This window comes from Sinohyriopsis cumingii, chromosome 9, assembly GCF_028554795.1.
Source record: "Sinohyriopsis cumingii isolate HCF-2022 chromosome 9, ASM2855479v2, whole genome shotgun sequence".
In the NCBI taxonomy this organism is placed as follows: Eukaryota; Metazoa; Mollusca; class Bivalvia; order Unionida; family Unionidae; genus Sinohyriopsis; species Sinohyriopsis cumingii.
Window position 1 is genome coordinate 14,813,260 of NC_142969.1, and position 16,564 is coordinate 14,829,823.

Sequence of the window (16,564 nt, forward strand, 5' to 3'; positions counted from 1 at the left end):
AACCGCTACGCAGGCTGAAAAAATTGCTAGAAGAACCAAACAGACAAAAAAGCTTTTACGAGATCTTCGGCTGGCGCAGTTGCAACAAGACCACCTGAAGAAGTTTTTGTAGATGCGTCAGATACGGTACCTGTAGCCGAAGCTTCGCCGGAATACAAACCTAGTAAAGCAGAAATCAAAGAGTGTGGCAAACAATATTAAGATGAAAAATTACGATAACGCGGTTGATCTTGTAGGTGAATTTAATGATCATGAAAACTACCTGGAGCCGGGTTCACCACCGTTAACTTATGACAAATGTCAACGGTTGGTGTTTACTACCAATAAAGATATTAGTCGGGTCACGGAAAAATACAAAGCTGAGTTTGAGCAATTTAAGAAAGATGTTAAAACAAGAAGAGTTACAAGCCCTGTTGTGACCGCAGATCTGTCAACACCATTAAAAACACCTCCGATAATAACACAACCGACTAGTATAAAAAAACATCCGGCAAAGGTTTGGGGAGTGATTTTATCCCCTGTCCTAACAATAACATCAATGACGTATCGCAGTTAGAAGTTCTCATAGGAGGAAGGCGAGCTGGAAATAACTCACCAGAAATAATTAATGAAGCAGCTGATATCTGTCAGCGATTATTTCAAGGTGGTATCATGGATGCTAGTATATACCGAGAACTTATTGATGAGCTCGCGGACAGTGTTACCGTCAGTGGCTACTACAGCGACTAGTTAAATAAATAACTAATTAAATAAAATGATCGTACACAATTCTCATCGTAGACCAGTCATGGTCAGAGTTGTAAACTCACGAGTACCCGTATACAGGATGACTTATGGAAATGGATTCGGTGATGTTGTTCGGGGTTTATTCGCGAGGATGGCTCCTAAAGCAATACCAATCACAAAACAATTATCGATGAAAGCCATTGAAGTTATTAAAGATAAAGCTACTGGCGCTGTTGGTAGCGCTGCCGGTAAAGCATTCTTGGCAATTAAGGATAGACTAGCACAATTAATACGCAAACCTCAAAAAACTCCACCGGTAAAATTACCAGCCACCGCAGACATGCCTGCAAATGTTAGTAAAATAATAAATGAAGCCGCAAATCAAAAACTAGCAGCGCTGATAAATCAAGGGGCTGAACAAATAAACACAAGTCTGGTGGCGGGAAGTGGTCTTCGTTTTAGACGAAAACTTTTATAATAAAATGTTTAAACGGGAATCCGACCCAGCATTCGACATAGACGAACCGGTCCTTAAAAATGAATCAGTGCGTGATTATCAGTATTATTCTTATGACGCTCGAGAACCAAATAAACAAGGACGAATTGAATTCCAGGTTCAGGATACAAGTATATATTTTTTACCCGCTGAAGCATTTATTGAAGTAGAAGGTGAAATTATAAAAACAGATGATACAGTATACGGACCTGAGGTTACAATCGGTTTTGTCAATAACGGAATTATGGCATTGTTTAGTAGCGCCATATATATGATTGATGGGAAAAAAAATTGAGTCAATTGAAAATGATGTCGATGTTGCTACAACAATAATTGGTCTAGCAAGATATTCTGATGATTATACAAGATCAGCTGGTCCATCAATGATGTTGCCAAGGACACTTCTGATTTTCCTAACAGTGATCAGTACAATATTAGACGACCCAAAAAACACTCTGCCGCTGCCGATGACGCTGATGTGGCGCCGGTGGTTCATGGTGCTAATACAGAATTTAATTTAGGTTTTGCTACACGTAAACTAATGTTGAAAGGTGATCGTAGAAATTTTTCTTGTGCGATTCCATTATCCCATATCTTTGGATTTTGCAGAGATTTCAGAAAGGTAATTTTCGGAGCAAAACATAGTTTGTGCTTGTTAGAAAAAATGACGATAATGATGCTTTATGGCGATCTGCTGTATTAATAACAAAACTATCACTGTGGATGCCGGTAATGACTCCGGCAATTCCTGAAGAACAGCGACTGCTTCCTTTTATGGATCAAGGTGGTAAATTGTTGTTATCGTGGTTTACAACAACCACAGAAAGTATTCAGAGTACCAATAACGGTTTATTTACATGGCATATAGCATCACAGCAGGGAGTTTCCGCGCCGCGACATATTTGTATTGCTCTTCCAGATGTTACACGAAGAACACAAACACGGAGTCACATGATATTTGACAAACTCGGTGTCTCAGAAATTTCTTTAAGAATAAATGGGCATCAAGAACCATCTGAGAACATACTGTTAAATTTTGATAATAATCATGTTGCACGTGCATATCAACGATTGGCGAAATATCTAGCGCGTGATCTAAATATTGATACTGGTTTGCAAATATCACAATTGGATTTTATAACACATTATCCAATCTATTACTTTTCACTCGAGTACCTTGATTTAACTAGACAGTCTGTCGTTGATGTGCACTTTCGGGCTAATGTGAATAGAGGGGCTATAGCCGAGTACAGAGTAATCGCAGTCATACTCAGCGATAGAACAATGTTAATGGAAGGTGCTGGCGGCCGAATGAGATTCGTTGACGCACCAGTAGAAAACATGTAGACAATTAGATCAGTCTCGTATTAAATAAAATGTCATACAGTCACGTTAATAACACTCTGACTCCTGGTCAAATGAAAAAAATTACAATCAAAAAACGTGAGCTCATGTGGGGCAACGATAACACTAAAAAACGATCAAATCGCTAATGGTTTACCAAACAAATTATCGCTGACTAAAACCCAACTAAAACATTTCAATAAAGCGAAGCAAGCGAAAACTGGAACTCAACTTGATTTCGCTCCAAAAGCCATCAAAGATATGATTAAAACCGGTGGTATATTTCCTCTTCTCGCCGAGATACCAGCACTGATAGCTGCTGCTGCTCCAGCTGTCGCTAAGGCCTCCGCGTTAGGAGCTGTTGGAACAGCTGTTGGAATGGCACTGAAGAAAGCAACTGGAAAAGGATTAAAAAAAGGACGCGGGTTAAGACTTCCAGGAACTCCGCCATCATGGTACCCAAAACGGTTTTAGACATCACACAAGGTGTTTTGAAAACCAACGGTTTCACTCCAATGTCAAATTTTGATTTGCTCGATGCTGTTAAACAATTAAATATAAAAAATTTCAGAGGCGTTTTTATGAGAGATCAGTTACCACAACAACCGAATAATCCAGAAACCGGAATTATTAATCTTGATAACAGTAACGGTCCAGGAACTCACTAGGTTGCTTACGCGATCGATCCACGTGGAATTATCTATTTCGATTCGTATGGGTTAGCACCGCCAGTTGAATTTCTAAAATATACAAAAGACATCCCATCAAAAGTTTGGTACTCAACGTTACCAGCACAAACACTAACCGATCCTCCGATATGTGGTCGTGAAGTATTAAATATCCTCGATGCGATATCAGCGTCAACCAAACCACCTCACAAAGTCGTTCATGAGTATACCACCGGTCGATTTCAACAATCATTAAATAATAATGGTTGATATCTACAGAAGATCTCTTCTCAACAGAAAAGTGAAGCGCATCGATATAGACCTATCAAAATATGTGACCAAAGATGAAATCAATAATCTTTTAAGTCTCACCGGGATAGACCCAGAGGAGGTTGTTATTTTTCAGGACCGACACGGAAAACTAAAAACCAGCGATATCAAATGGCATGAAATAATTCGTAGGGTTATTGGAACTACTCCGGGTAACATCCCTGTGTTCACTGATAGTGGAAAAATCAAAGATTCGCTGATATCAATTGCGGCGTTAAGAGATGATACGCAGAAAGCTGCAGGGGAATGCGTTAAAAAGACAGGCGATACAATGACAGGTGAACTCAGCATGAACGGAAATAAAATAGTGGTTTTAAGAGATCCAACAATTAATCAAGCGAGTATTATATAATGTATCATACATAACAAAGAACTTCTTGATGAAGCTGTCAAAACCGGAAAAGTTACCCCCGAAAAAATAATTGGTGACGAATACGGTACTGACGATTTTATATTGACTGATACACAACTACAAAGACTAAAAAAAGATCATATTGTGATCGCGCATTGCAGTATACCTCAAATTTTAGAGTATATACGCGTATTTAGGTCTTAGATTTATAAATATGTACCACCATATAAATGTTTTCGTGTATGACAAACAAGCGCTCGAGCAAGCAGTTAGGGCTGCATTTACCCAAGAAGAAATTAACGTTAAATTCATTATTGACAAATACGGAAACGAATATTTCTTACTAACACAGCAACAGTTAGATAGTCTCAGACGCGAGCATATTATTTCAATTGTATGTGACCGAGATCAAATTCTCAATTATGCGCACTCTTGCATTAAATCCGATCGACTAGGGGAAACATTATCTAACTCGGACTGATACAAGTCGCCTTGACAAAGTCACCTTGATGAAATCAAGGAAGTAAAAAAAGTGATATATTTTTTTTTACTTTCAATTTCATTTCCAAGTATTTACAAGTCAAGCGACATATAATTTTGTAGCTTTCTTACGCGAATATTTATCACCTTCCTTGTCTCATATTCTTGGGCTAATTTCAACCTAATTTTTTCAATTGCACGAGACAACGAAACAAATTCATTTATTTGTGCTTCTTCTACTGTAGCCAGCGATTTATATAAATTCGTCTGGATTCTTTTTATAAATCTGTACTGAGCAGGCAAAATATAACGCCCTGCACATTTAGCTTCATGTAGCGTGTCAAAATCAGACATGATTTTTTCAGGATTTAGTTCATCGGATATATTAAATCCACACTCTTTTAATTTTTTAATAGCAAAAATCACATCATTGATATTTTCGTAATTCATATATATATATATAAATATTATATATTTAAAAGAAAAATAAATTTGCACACCACATCTCCTTTGATTCTCTAGGGTGTCTTATGACATCCTACCAAACTCAGGAGCGGAAACACAACCCCCATGTGAGCCCCTAACCTGACAAATAACAGTCTAGAAGGCCCAGAGAGTGTGTTTGCGAAAGACGAAACATTCCCCATGTTGAACCTCTAGCTTACCCAAATGATATGCTAGCGGGTTCATATAAGGACAGATATATACATACACTATATACATTTGTAAGCTTCTAAGGTGCCACCGCATCTTAGCAAGTTTACAGGGACAGCACAACATACACTATTTACATTTGTAAGCTTCTAAGGTGCCACCGCATCTTAGCAAGTTTACAGGGACAGCACAACCTATAGTATTTTTTAACTTATACTAAGGACAGTACAACATGTATTTTTTAACTATAACTTATACTAAGGACAGTACAGACAGATACGGGGTTATATTCTACGCTCAACAAAGTTGCACACCCTCCCCCAAAATCAATCTCGCGAGGTGTAAAATGTCACCGAGGCAGGGTGATAATGCGGAAAGTTGTGCAACTTTGTTGGGTTTCGAAACCCCGTACATAATTCGGACGCTATAGTAGATAAACTGACTGATACTTGGAAATTCAAAAATAGCTCAACCGGTTTTTCGTACTTCTTTTCTTAAATATAATCGCAGAAAAATACAGATGAACCGGAAAACCAAATGAATTTAATAAAACAGGGATTTTATCTGTGAAGAAAAAATATTATTTATTGTACTCCGCCCGTGTGGTAGTCTTTGATAAAATCCTTGATAAAATCCTTGACAAGTCAAGGGGAAGTAATTGAAGATGTTTTACTTCCCTGTTGTGATCATACAGTTAACACGGAGAACTGTTTACCCGTTTGTAGTTATATCGTTACAGTTAACTGTTGACTTCAGTTGTTGCAAAATAATACTTGAATTTAGTCCTACTTATATTACCCGCATAAGGTAATGACATCTTCTGAAAGTCACCTTGACAAAGTTACCTTGACAAAGTCAAGGGGGAGGGAACTAATTGCATGAGATATGCTTAACGGAGTTATCTCCCACTTACATTAAAATACTTCAGGATTTTAGTGAAGTACCTAACAATAATGAAAAACAATCCTTTGTTTATTATTTTTTTCGAGATGGCAGATTTGTATATATTTTCTGCTACTTCTCGTACTGAGGGCATGCAAATATCAAAATATTTGCCAGCTGAGTTTATCGATTGAAATATTATTTTTTCATTCGTATCTAAGTTTATGGATACAACTCTCTTGGCGCTCTTATCACCACAGCCAGTATTACCAGACTTACTATTCTGGCTTTGTGTGACAACCCTCAGATTGGATAAATTATTGTCGGTTTTCACACCGTTGATATGATCGATCACAAGACCGTCTTGGATCACTCCGTTAAATACCTCAAACACGAAACGATGACAGAGATACCTCTTTTTCCAACAGTAAAATTGGAGATAACCAGTATTAGTAACAACACCAACTGGTTTTTTTCAGCCTACAATGTCTGACTATTCCATTAAGATTCGCTTCGTAATTCTTTATGATAGGATGTGGGACAAATTCTTGATTCATTTTTTATATATAATGTATTTATCTAATTTATAATTTGTCTGAAAACTTAGTTAAATAATCGCACTCACATTTTAGCGCGACATCGTTATTTTTTTTTTTTGTTATAATATCTTTTAAGTTCAAGGTATCTCTTTCCCATGCAACGTGCACATAACTGTGTTTTACCCCTGACCCCAACACCACATCGCAGACACGGTATTGGTCCTAAACTCCCCTTTCGGATGCTTTGGGAATGTTCCCCGCAGAATTCTTTCCTGCAGGATTTGTTACAAACAGTTACAACTCCCATTTTAAACCACTTGCACTGATTCATTATATATATAATATTTCTTATTTAAATGTTTGTCTTATAGAAAGGATCAGTCGCTCTTGTCTTAAATATAATATGGAGGAGTTTGAAAGATTATCTGCAATCAAGCCCTGGAAAGCTTCTAGATTCGATCTTGACAGACTAACTCCTGACTCGCGCAGACGAGCCCTGACTGATCTGTTTGATATTATCAGGAATGCCAAAAAAGAATTTCGTAATGATGGAGCATCCCACGTATGGTCTACATTCAAAATTATACGCAACACCGAAGGTGTCGTTGACTCTGTCAATGTTGACGAAGTCAAGGACGCTACAATGAATGATGCACGAGTGAAAACAATTATCGATTACTTTGATAATCAGAAATATTTTTTCAGAATAAAATTTATTGTGCAAGCAGATTCCGATACGTGGATTATCCGTGACGAACGTGATCCTGTTCTTGTTAATGGAAAAACCGTTCTGTTAAATAAAGATTCCAAACCAGGAATGGTGACTGGGATTGATAAACCATATTACGCTCGAGCGTATCATTTATGGAATCTATCCGATAAAAACATCAAAAATCAATAAACTTGCCCCAGCGAGATTCTCATCCTTGACAAAGCTAAATTGTGTAGCCGAGCGAGTAATGGAATATTTCAAAAATGCGATGCGCGGAAACGGTCTTACTGATCTAAGACTTTCCAAGATAGCAGCGTGGGCTGAAAAAGTCAACGATACAGGAGTATCAATAAACGATGTTGCCGAGCTAGAAAAAGCACTGAGATTTCCCATAACCGTAACAACGATAACATAGAAAGTATTATACAAATCGAAATATAATCGGAACGGAGCTCCAATAAATATCATTGATCATAACGCTCACGCTTGGACTAACACAGTTACGATATTTCCGCGGGATCGTGTTATGAAATATTACCCGCCAGAGAACTCTGGTAAAAATATGTTTGATTTTATTAAACAGATAAGGAAAAACGACCCTGTGTCGGTGTGGTTGTTTAAAAGTTCCGAAGATGGCGAGTATGATCAGTTTGTAAGATCTAACGGTAAATTATACCGGACGGAATCTCTGCAACAGGAAATGAAAAAACTCGCACAGAGATATTCAGAAAATACTGAGCAGTTATTAACTAATATATAATGTTTTACAGTTCCGAGTGTTGCCGCTCACGCCGCCGGAGAAAGAAATTCATGGAAGCCAGCCCGAAGTGAGTTTCTCCAGGATATACAATTGAGTTGTGTCGAGTATGGACATGGCGGTTTGTGGAATACCAAGTATGACCACAAGGATATCATTTCCGTAGACATTGTTGCGTGTTATCCGGGAAGCTTTCTCGGGATGGGCGAGTGTAGTGGATATTTTAAAAGATTTGGACATCCCACGAACTCGATGAGGCGAGTTGCTATAAATGGTCCTTTACCCGATTTTGACTTGACAGGATTTGCTCGTGTAACGTCGTTTGCGCTAGCTGAAGAGCTTCATCCAATTTGTTATGTTTGGTTTGGCAGACATTTCTCAGAGAAACGTTGGACACCAATAGTGTTGTTGCGATATATGCTTGACAGCCGAATACTGGTATCGTTGACGGTCAGTGAAGCAATCATATCATATCGACCGCAGACTTCGGTTTGGTTACCAACACCGGAGCGTATTAGTCTCGATGAAGTCATTGAGGAGTATGCACGAGAGTGTTCCCATCAGACCATGGATGTCATTAACAATAACGCTCCTAATATTCTTAAAATTAAACTCAGCAATAGTGAAAAAACAGCAAAAGATCTCGGTAGAAGAATAATCGGTAAATTTACTCAAGGTGGTGCATATGATCATAAACGACATCACTCACGATTGATTATGGATGATGCTGAATTAAATTTTATAATTGCTGATGCCGCTGCGAGAAATATATTTTGTAATCGGGAGGACGCTTTCTTGTCCGACGGAACACGGTTGGGCACAATTGTTAGTTATATTAATGTAGAATCACCTCAGTACACACATTTAAGATCTTCGATGCTGGCTTATGTTTCTATAAATTTGCTATCGATGATAAATAGATTTCCCGACACTGCAGTTAGCGTTGCAACGGATTCATTTTATATCGATAAAAGAGATTCAGAATCACTAGCTCGTTTTACAAGCAATGATGAATCATGGATTTCATGGAGAATAAAAAAGGAAATGTCACATGGATATTGTGAATCCGCTGATGTTGCGGTTAAAGCTAGTTATTGTAAATCAGAATTATCAGAAATGTCGAATGCACCATCTGTGAATGATTCAATCACTAGACACAAAACCGTTTATTTAAACGGATCGGGAGGTTCTGGTGAGACAACTCGAGCGATTGAATTATTTCGTGGAAAATGGAAGATTTTCGATTCAGATATGATTGTGCTAACACCAACACACAGACTTGCCAGGGAGATGAAACGAGGAGTTAATTCTTGTACTTATCACAGCTTTTTCAAATACAGCGGTGGTGTGTGGACTCCAGATCGAATGGGGGAGAAATATATTCCGAATATTATTATTTTGGGATGAAATATGTACGGTACCGTTAGAAACATCAAAAATATTTCTTGATTGGCTGCTAACAAAAAATACTGCAGTGATTATGTGTGGCGATCACGGTCAGCCATCACCTTTTGTTGGCCCATCTCCGCATTTGTGGTTAAAAGATTTTGTTGATTATTATGAAGAAGTGCCTGATGATTATAGATCTCTTGATGCAACGTTGAAGGAATTTAAAACATTAATAAGACTACAACCGAATAAAATTCACTGTGAAATTATTTTTAAAATAATTTCAGAGACTTCAATGAGCGACTTTCTGCAAACGTGGAAACCAAACGATTTGATAGTGGCAAGTAGAAAGATAGTCAGAGACATACTTCAGCTGAAATTGTTTTCACTGCAACGGGAGAAATTTCCAATGTTGCCAGTGCCATTGTGTTATAGACCAGCTGATACAAGACTACAGAATATCGACGTTGATATACCAGGACCCTTGACAGAGTCAAGGAGAAAATAGAATTTAGTATTAAATGATATTGTCACAGTTGATATCAATGTTGTTGAAAATGCACTAAAAATGAACAAATCCCCGTGGACGCTAGGATACGCAATGACGATACATTCATCTCAAGGGCTGACTATCTCTGATACAATTGTTTGGATCGTTGATGATCGCATCGAATGGTCAAACTTAGTTTACTTAGCTGTGTCCAGAGTCAGAAGAATATCTCAACTACGGAGAATTGTCTTGGACGAGTCAATGGCTGATGAAATTAATAATGAAAACGACAGTGATATGATAAGAAAAAATTGGCTGGTTACAAACAGAGTGACAAAAAAAATAATCGCGATTTTGACCTCGATATTGAATTTATCATGACACTGAAGCAACAGCAGAATAATCACTGTGTGAGCTGTAATTGTATAATGTTGTGGTGTTACACTAATAAAAATCCAAAACAATTTACCGTAGACAGAAAAGATAATAGTCGCGGTCATACACGACAAAATGTGATGTTGACATGTCTTGAATGTAATCGAAGTCGTGGTGCTGGCACCCTTGGTGTTAGTTAAGTGATCTGGGCGGTAATTGTGTGTCCTCGGGAATTACTTGTAATTTTTCACGTGTGAATCCACGTTGAGGATTAGTTGAATCCAGCCTGTAGATTGCTGGTCTACCAGTAGATCTAGTTATGTTAGATATCTTGTGTGTGGTAATACTCCAGATAGGATCAGTCGCTCTTTTTTTACCACCTTCAAGTTCACCTGGTTCATATAAATATCTTACAGTGACATTACCCAGTATTGGTTGTGCTGAAAAATCACGTCGTTGTGGCATATTTTTTTTTTTTTTGGTAATTGCATTAATAGGTTTCATGTTGGTTGTTCGAGTTATTTCATTATTTAATGCAGTTATCACGCTTGGTAATCTTGCAACCCATTCGCGAGATCTCTTGTCCTGAATGAATTCCTTCGCGTACTGCTATCCAAATAACAGCTCAGCAAGTGTTCGATTAAATCGTTCGACAATTGCCTGATCACGATGAATTTCAGTATGTCCTCGTCTGATGGTGACATTATGTTGCTTTGCTTCATCAGCGATGATACTGCAGCCTGAAATTCTCTGCCAGGATCAACTTGTAATAGATTTGGCCATCGCAGACCACCTCGTTCATAAATTCGTTCTAAAGCAGAAGCAACCTCAGATGCTGTTTTAGTCGTTATCGGTTCTGCATCTTTGTATTTACTTGCAACATCAACTACAGTTAGCGCGTATTTATATGTTCGACGACGAACGGTATCATGTGGCAGAAATAATATATCAGCCTGATGAACTTCATTAGGAACACTAACATTAAAATGTGCAAAATTAATTTTTCTAGGACGCGGTAGATAAATTTGCCATATCGCCTGTTTGGATAACCAATCTGCTGCAGTATCACGTTTGACTTTTGCTGCGCTGGCAAGTTTACTAATTGCTGCGCTACCCCTCCAGTATCCTCTTGGGGAATAATAAATCGACTCCATTATAATTAATTACCAGCGCCTAATACAAGCTTAGATTTCATTGCAGATTTTATTAACCAACCGGCTAACCTCTCCTTGAAAGATTTATCAGTAATGGAATTTAGCGCGTGAATTTATTTCACATCCGCGAGATGTCGCTGCTGCAGATCCTTACTTCGGTAAGCTACATCATGGACATGGCATGCTTTATCGATATCGTTTATTGGTTCTTCTCCGGGTTTTGGTCGATCTTGGTCATCAAGTCTGATATCAAGTCTGGTTCCAGGACCACAGTAATTATATCCTGGTAGATGTTTTTCTCCTGGGTATTTAGCCCACGGAACTCCTGGTAATTTTCCTAACTTGGCGGCAATATCACCTCCTTTTTTTTTTTTTTACTTGACTTTGGTTTTGGCTTTGGTTTGGCGCTGACTTACCACCTGACGGAGTCAGGGAGATAAATTTGAACTTTTTTATACCGCATCGCTCACACTTGCCCGAAACCGCAGATCTGTTATTTTTTGTTGTAACAGTTGTTAGATCACTTGTTGGGGTACGCGCCCTGCACTTCACACAATATAAATCCATATTCTTTTTATATATATCATGAATGTAATTGACTTTTCTGCAACACGAAAACAAGAACCAGTTAAGCATCATCCGATGTTACCAAATTCTGTTCGTATGATCATAATTGGACCATCTGGTAGTGGCAAGACACAGTTGTTACTTAATTTAATAATGATATGGCTCAAGTGGGATAAGTTGTATTTGGTATCTCCGTCTGTAGATGACCAGCGGTGTTACAAAGTGTTAAAAGATTTTAATGAAAACGCAAAATCATTAAACGACGGTGATGACGTTGTTGAATTTATTACTGACATCGATGAATCACCGTCTGTGGATGATCTTGATGGATCTATTAACAACCTGGTTGTGTACGATGATGTAATGTTGGACAAACAATTAAATCCTGCCAGGATATTTTCGCGCGGAAGACATAAAAATACAGATGTGATTTATGTCACTCAAAAATTAACACGAATACCATCAGTGATCAGAGAAAATTGTAATCTTTTGTCGATGTTTAACGGAGTTGGTAAGTGCACGCTACAATATATTTGCCAAAACTGGTGCGACGGCGACATGGATTATAATCAATTAAAAAATTTCTTTAGTCGTGCCCGATCAGTTCCATATGAGTTTGTAACATTAAATTTACATGATCCTCGAACACGGTATCGAGTCGGGTTAGATACGATTTTTGGATAATTTTTCGTACCTCGATAAAGACCTTGGGTTTCAAAAAGGGACGCAGGAGGGCAATGACAACAAAGGGCAGCAACGACGGCGACAATTGCGTTTATATAATGCGTCATTTCGGCATTTGGAACCTTAGGATTCGCGGTTTTATAAAGGGCTTATTTCGGCATTTGGAACCTTCTAAAAGTTGTAGGATTCGCCCTCCCTGCTGTTTCCAACAATGAAGTAATTATCATGGGAGACTTTAATATTGACTTCCTCTCTGATACTAACACTAAATGGCTACATATGACACAAATACACGACCTTACATAGATAATATATGCTCCAACAAGAGTAACAGCCTGTACTTCTACTCACATCGACCACTTCTCCACTACCCATCCTACCAATCTCTACGAGATAAACGTACCATGTTTCCCTATTAGTGATCACTATCCTACACGTGCAACTCGTAAGCAACAGAGCGCAACGAAAAATAACGTACACTCCTACATGCAATACAGATGTTTCAAAGACTTTGCTGAAAATGAATTTCTCACCGAACTATCACAAAACATTAACACAATATATTTCCCTAACATAGACCCAGATTATGACTTGTCTATCTGGAATCGCTGTTTTCTTACTATCCTAAATAAACACGCCCCCATACGCATCAAAAGAATTAAACGATCAAAACAACCAGAATGGTATACTAATGAAATCGCAGAGGCACAAGGCAAACGAAACTACTACCATCAATTTAAAGACTTTACAAACTATCGTTTGTGGCGGAACAAAGTCAAATCAATCATTGTAAAACACAAACGCACCTTTTTCAAAAAGCCATCACATCAAACTCCGATAACAGATCCATCTGGAATCACTTACGAAATCTAACTTCAACGAAACTTGCGCCTCTAGCTCTATGTGAAATTATAGTTGATGGCACTAATTATACTGATGAGCTCGATATTGCAAACCAGCTGAACCATCTTTTTTGCTAATATCTCCCAAACGCTTGACAGGTCTAATAATACAGAGCCTAATTTAGACAAACTTTCTAAACTAGTGAATGAAAGGGTACCCGATCATGTTAGTTTCAGCATTCCCTTAATACCATTAAATGACACTTTTGATATTCTAAATAAACTTGACACAAACAAGTCAGCTGGTCTAGATGGAATTCACCCCAAAACTCTGAAAATATCGGCTTTATCAATCTCAGAGTCGTTGAAAGAAATAATTAACTGTAGAATCACTTATTGTAAATCCCCGAAATCATTGAAGTTAGCAAACGTATTCGCAATTTATAAGGGAAATGAAAAGAATGACCCATCCATCTATCGACCCATATCTGTTCTAACTTTCAAAAATTATTGAAAAACATGTCAGCAAGCATATTTTCATATATTTTGAAAAGTACCAACTCCTCCATAGATCACAATCAGGTTTTCGAAAGAATCATTCATATCAAACTGCAATGACAAAACTTATAGGCCAATGGCTACTATTAGTAGAATCAGGCGAACTTACTGGCGCAATCTTCATTGATTTTAAAAATGCATTTAATTTGGTTCACCATTTGGTGCTCATTAAAAAACTTTCAGCCTACAAGTTTTCTCCAGACTCAGTTGCCTGGTTCACGTCGTATCTCACAAACAGACACCAGGTTGTTTGCACTTGTAAATATATATCAGAACCAAGTCATATATTAAGTGTGTTCCTGAAGGATCTATATTAGGGCCTCTTCTTTTTCTATTATTTATCAATGACTTAGCGTTGTATCCAGCGCACGCTAACTCAGATCTTTTCTCTGACGATTCTACATTGCATTTATCTAGTAAATCTCTGGACTCCATTAAAAATAAACTTCAAATCGACCTCAACAGTATATCAGTTTGGTGTTATCAAAACAAAATGCATATTAACATCTCTAAAACGAAATGTATGACAATTGGAACAAGGCAGCGTCTATCTACTAACATGGATTTACTTCTAACTCAAAATGGCTTAGACGTATCTATTATCAAAAATCAAAAACTTCTTGGTATCTACATTGATCAACACCTCAGCTGGAATGCTCATATCGATCACCTATGTGCAATTGTAGTAAAAAGAATAACTCTGTTAAAATTGCTTTCGAAATTTCTACCTCAACAATCACTTGAAATTTATTTTTCGGGTTATATACTACCACTGATAGATTACGGCTGTACCATATGGGGAAACACATCAAATTATAATCAGTCCAGAATTGATAGACTCCAGGAAAGGGCAGCCCGAATAATACTAAAACTTCCTGTTATGATTCCCTCAAATGTTTTGTTTTCACGTCTGCAATGGCTACCTGTACAAAAACGTATTCTTTATTTTAAAGGAATCATGACATACAAGTCTTTAAACGGTCTTTCTCCAGATTATATCTCTAACATAATTGAACTAAGATCATCGAATACTGAGCGTAATCTCCGATCGACGACTAACAACGACCTCCAGATTCCTTGGTCGAAAACCAATCATTACAAAAGCTCATTTACTGTATTAGCACCTACTGTATGGAATTCCTTACCAATGAGGATACGTAATTCAACTTCCCTTGCTTCTTTAAAAATATCATTAAAGAAATTCTTTCTACATCAGCTGGAATGACATATTAAAAGCTCTGAATAGAAAACTTTATAATCATATCCATAATTGATATATCCAGATCTTATTCGATATATATATATATATATATATATATATATATATATATATATATATATATATATATATATATATATATATATATATAGTAAGTAAGACATTATGCTGAAATGTATGTACTTGTGTATTGAATATTGGTCATATTGTTTGCATGTTTCCCAGTATAGTCACACATAGTCATTCGTGTTAAATATGTACGAATGAGTGTTCGACGATACCTGGTTATGTGCATGGTCTTCTATTTTTATTTTGTGTATTTTTTATTTTTTATTTTTTATTTTATTTTATTTTATTTATATTTTCTTTTATTTATTTGTTTTATTTTGTATTAAATATTTTTTTAAACATAGCCGATTACAAAAACAGGACCACATGGCAGATGGGTCAGCCATGACCAAATGTGTTATCCTCGTTAAAGATAGTTTTATTATTATTATTATTATTATTATTATTATTATTATTATTATTATTAATTTGGGAGAGGGAGAGGGGTGTAGAGAGAGAGGGAGGGGGAGACAGAGAGGCATAAGTTGATGAAAACATAAAAGGTAATATGTTATGTATTAGGTTTATTTTTAAAATAAAAAATGTAACTCGTTTTATATACTTTTAAATGCATAAATCACAGACCTGAGACAATAACTTCACCACCTCTCAAGATATAAGTTATATTTGAGATACTTGTTTTATCATATTGACTTCTTACAGCTTTAAACTTTCTTTGCTTTTTTTTTATTTTCTCCTTAGATCTTTTGACGAATGAGAACGTTTAATAAGCATTTTCAACACCATATTTTAACTACACATGGCATGAGGTTAAGGTCACTGTAAGAATATATGGAATTATGAAAGAAGTATGAAGTGTTACGGTAGAAAAACCACTGATTGGTCATAGTAGAACGTGCTCTGATTGGTAGTGCTGTCTTTGAGTTATTGCCGGACAATTTTCTTAATTTCCGAATAATGGCAAAAGCTTGCTCTCCGTAAATTAGTTCAACATTCATAAATCACACCGGAAAGATATAATATGTACATGGACACTATGAACACGTAAAAGTTATTTAACATCAGTTGTGTAAAAATCTGCAATTTAGTTTATATTTTAAAATTTAGTAGAATTCCATTAATTAATATCAACCAAAATAGAACTAATGTTATTTATCAAGAACTATAAATTATCAAGATTTCGGATTAATTCTTAAGATGCAATTATTTCTAAGGTATATTTTGTTTAAAATAAACAGCTATTTCCAGTCTACGTAGCTTCGTTGCAAAAAAATGGT